The sequence below is a fragment of the Schistocerca americana genome, chromosome 9, assembly GCF_021461395.2.
Source record: "Schistocerca americana isolate TAMUIC-IGC-003095 chromosome 9, iqSchAmer2.1, whole genome shotgun sequence".
NCBI classification, from domain to species: domain Eukaryota; kingdom Metazoa; phylum Arthropoda; class Insecta; order Orthoptera; family Acrididae; genus Schistocerca; species Schistocerca americana.
This window is the reverse complement of record NC_060127.1, coordinates 43,084,531-43,088,906: the sequence shown is the minus strand read 5'-3', so window position 1 is coordinate 43,088,906 and position 4,376 is coordinate 43,084,531. Positions and strand designations below refer to the sequence as shown.

General features: G+C 43.9%; 1 non-coding gene across 1 annotated transcript; it reads right to left on the bottom strand.

The window, feature by feature from the left end:
* Positions 1 to 3,686: 3,686 nt before the first annotated feature.
* Positions 3,687 to 3,761, bottom strand: Trnas-cga. The gene has a single exon. It is a non-coding gene; the product is annotated as a tRNA-Ser (tRNA).
* Between the last annotated feature and the right edge of the window lie 615 nt (positions 3,762 to 4,376).

Here is a 4,376-nt window from a genome sequence, read left to right as displayed (position 1 = left end):
CGGCAGGCCGGGACCACTGGCAGTGAGCAGGCACTGTCGGACCGAGGGGCAGTAGCCGATGACCGAACCCAGGACGTTTCAAGTTGAGTGAACCTTATCCAGTAGCGAAACGTCTACTGTTTGTGATCTCGCTGTTGTTTCCATGTTGCTGCTCCCAGGGTCGGTGAGACCAACCGCAGGAAGTGGAGTCTGTCAGGTTGGTGGATGCCATTAGCCGCCTTCTCCTGCTTGATGTTAGTTTGGATTTAGTGTTATTAAAGAAGGTTGTATACATGGAAGAATCTAGAAGGTATCAGATAGTTTCAGATAGATTATATAATGGTAAGACAGAGATTTAGGAACCAGGTTTTAAATTGTAAGAGATTTCCAGGGGCAGATGTGGACTCTGACCACAATCTATTGGTTATGAACTGTAGATTAAAACTGAAGAAACTGCAAAAAGGTGGGAATTTAAGGAGATGGGACCTGGATAAACTGAAAGAACCAGAGGTTGTACAGAGTTTCAGGGAGAGCATAAGGGAACAATTGACAGGAATGGGGGAAAGAAATACAGTAGAAGAAGAATGGGTAGCTATGAGGGATGAAGTAGTGAAGGCAGCAGAGGAACAAGTAGATAAAAATACGAGGGCTATTAGAAATCTTTGGGTAACAGAAGAAATATTGAATTTAATTGATGAAAGAAGAAAATATAAAAACGCAGTAACTGAAGCAGGCAAAAGGGAATACAAACGTCTCAAAAATGAGATCGACAGGAAGTGCAAAATGGCTAAGCAGGGATGGCCAGAGGACAAATGTAAGGATGTAGAGGCTTATCTCACTAGGGGTAAGACAGATACTGCCTACAGGAAAATTAAAGAGACCTTTGGAGATAAGAGAGCCACTTGTACGAATATCAAGAGCTCAGATGGAAACCCAGTTCTAAGCAAAAAAGGGAAAGCAGAAAGGTGGAAGGAGTATATAGAGGGTCTACACAAGTGTGATGTACTTGAGGACAGTCTTATGGCAATGGAAGAGGATGTAGATGAAGATGAAATGGGAGATATGATACTGCGTGAAGAGTTTGACAGAGCACTGAAAGACCTGAGTCGAAGCTAGGCACCGGTAGTAGACAACATTCCATTAGAACTACCGACGGCCTTGGGAGAGCCAGTCCTGACAAAACTCTACCATCTGGTGAGCACGATGTATGAGACAGGCGAACTACCCTCAGACTTCAAGAAGAATATAATAGTTCCAATCCCAAAGAAAGCAGGCGTTGACAGATGTGAAAACTACCGAACTATCAGTTTAATAAGTCATGGATGCAAAATACTAACGCGATTTCTTTACAGACGAATGGAAAAACTGGTAGAAGCCGACCTCGGCGAAGATCAGTTTGGATTCCGCAGAAATGTTGGAACACGTGAGGCAATACTGACCCTACGACTTATCTTAGAAAATAGATTAAGGAAAGGTAAACCTACATTTCTAGCATTTGTGGACTTAGAGAAAGCTTTTGGCAATGTAGACTGGAATACTCTCTTTCTATTTCTAAAGGTGGCAGGGGTAAAATACAGGGAGCGAAAGACTATTTACAATTCGTACAGAAACCAGATGGCAGTTATAAGAGTCGAGGGGCATGAAAGGGAAGCAGCGGTTGGGAAGGGAGTGAGACAGGGCTGTAGCCTGTCCCCGATGTTATTCAATCTGTATATTGAGCAAGCAGTAAAGGAAACAAAAGAAAAATTCGGAGTAGGTATTAAAGTCCATGGAGAAGAAATAGAAACATTGAGGTTCGCCAATGACACTGTAGTTCTGTCAGAGACAGGAAAGGACTTGGAAGAGCAGTTGAACGGAATGGACAGTGTCTTGAAAGGAGGATATAAGATGAGCATCAACAAAAGCAAAACGACGATAATGGAATGTAGTAGAATTAAGTCGGGTGATGCTGAGGGAATTAGATTAGGAAATGAGACACTTAAAGTCGTAAAGGAGTTTTGCTACTTGGGGAGCAAAATAACTGATGATGGTCAAAGTAGAGAGGATATAAAATGTAGACTGGCAATGGCAAGAAAAGCGTTTTTGAAGAAGAGAAATTTGTTAACATCGAGTATAGATTTAAGTGTCGGGAAGTCGTTTCTGACAGTATTTGAATGGAGTGTAGCCATGTATGGAAGTGAAACATGGACAATAAATAGTTTGGACAAGAAGAGAATAGAAGCTTTGGAAATGTGGTGCTACAGAAGAATGCTGAAGATTAGATGGGTAGATCATATAACTAATGAGGAGGTATTGAGTAGGATTGGGGGGAAGAGAAGTTTGTGGCACAACATGACTAGAAGGAGGGATCGGTTGGTAGGACATGTTCTGAGACATCGAGGGATCACCAATTTAGTCTTGGAGGGCAGCGTGGAGGGTAAAAATCGTAGAGGGAGACCAAGAGATGGATAGACTAAGCAGATTCAGAAGGATGTAGGCTGCAGTAGGTACTGGGAGATGAAGAAGCTTGCACAGGATAGAGTAGCATGGAGAGCTTCATCAAACCAACAACATTCCTATTGCTTGTGGCCTTCAGCTGACAAATAATTTTAATTATTCTTAATAAGGCCCTCAGCCGTCAGTGTAGATTGTGTGACAGTCAATTTTTTTAAAAAAATTATTGTTTAAAAAAATTATTTCTTTAAATAAAACGTGTGTATTTACTGTGCAGGCAACGGTAACTGATTAGGCCCCGTTCACTCCTTTTACTGCTTTCCCTAAGTCCCACGATTCAGAGTTGGTAGAGCTGTTTCTACGTCTGAAAGATGATGTCTATTTAAATTTCGCCCCAATCACACAAGAGTGGCGCTAGTAGCACTACTATGAGGATGCAAATCGGGTTTGCTTTAAATAATAGCTGTTACTCGAGAGCGTTAGTGACCTTTGAGATTCGACGTCATGACTTGAAGCTAGTCAAGAATGTCTTTACGGCGACAAAGACGCCATTATTAACACCTAGCTGAGTTTGGTCGAGATCGTGCACTAGGGCTGCGAGAAGTTGGAAGTTCCTTCCGCCGCAATGAAGGTAGACTTGGTAGGAATGTGGTCACTGTACGTGATCGCTGGCAGCGATCTTACAAGAATGTACGTCGCAAGAAGACTGGGCTGTGGAGGGCAGGTGGCGCTACGAAGAGCGAAGACCGTCGTGTTGGGCATTCGACTCTGACGCATCGTACCGCTTCTGCAGCAGCAATTTGTGTAGCAGTTGGCACCACTGTGACACGACAAACTGTTATTTAAAGGACATCTCCAAGCCAGACGCCCTGCAGCGTGCATTCCACTGATCCTAAACCACCGCCATTTGTGACTCCAGTGGTGTCAATCGAGAACTCATTGGAGAACAGGCTGGGTGTCTATTGTGTTTTCTGAGGAAAGCTGGAGTTTTCCCCATGGGTGCGGTTTTGTATGACAGCAGGACGCGAGCTAACATCCCAAAGATGTTCGGCCTCACATGCGGTTCCTCTTCGTCGAAATGTCTCGGCTCAAACTAGTCTAGGGGTTGAACCGCACGTGTCACGTTACACGCCCTAAATTAGACACTTATGGCCCTTTGGTTAAATTGTCTGGCTGATGGCAAGTTTGTCGAAATACGAAGTTAATCAGGATGAGATTTTCACTCTGCAGCGGAGTGTGCGCTGATATGAAACTTCCTGGCAGATTAAAACTGTGTGCCGGGCCGAGACTCGAACTCGGGACCTTTGCCTTTCGCGGGCAAGTGCTCTACCAACTGAGCTACCCAAGCACGACTCACGCCCCGTCTTCACTTCTGCCAGTACCTCGTCTCCTACCTTCCAAACTTTACAGAAGCTCTCCTGCGAACCTTGCAGAACTACCACTCCTGAAAGAATGGATACTGCGGAGACATGGCTTAGCCACAGCCTGGGGGATGTTTCCAGAATGAGATTTTCACTCTGCAGCGGAGTGTGCGCTGATATGAAACTTCCTGGCAGATTAAAACTGTGTGCCGGGCCGAGTTCGAGTCTCGGCCCGGCACACAGTTTTAATCTGCCAGGAAGTTTCACAAAGTTAATATTACGTATAATAAAAGTAGTAATAATATCGCGAACTAAATTAATGCAGGCCACATAGTTGCCATTTTAGTAGAATAATTTTTATTTAGAAAGCAAACTAATAAAGAAAGTGGTAGTTTTTAGAGTTACTGTTACACTCGAGCGCATATCCATTTGACACAGTTCGATCATTCACAATCTCATCGCGAAACAGAAGTTACGCGAAAAGTTAGAGTTCACACCAGGCGCGCGGCTGCTCACCGCTCAGAGACTAAGTCCCGCAATACCACACAACGCCAAATTTTTTAAATAGTTTCACTTCCTATTTACATAAAGACCGACAGTCCG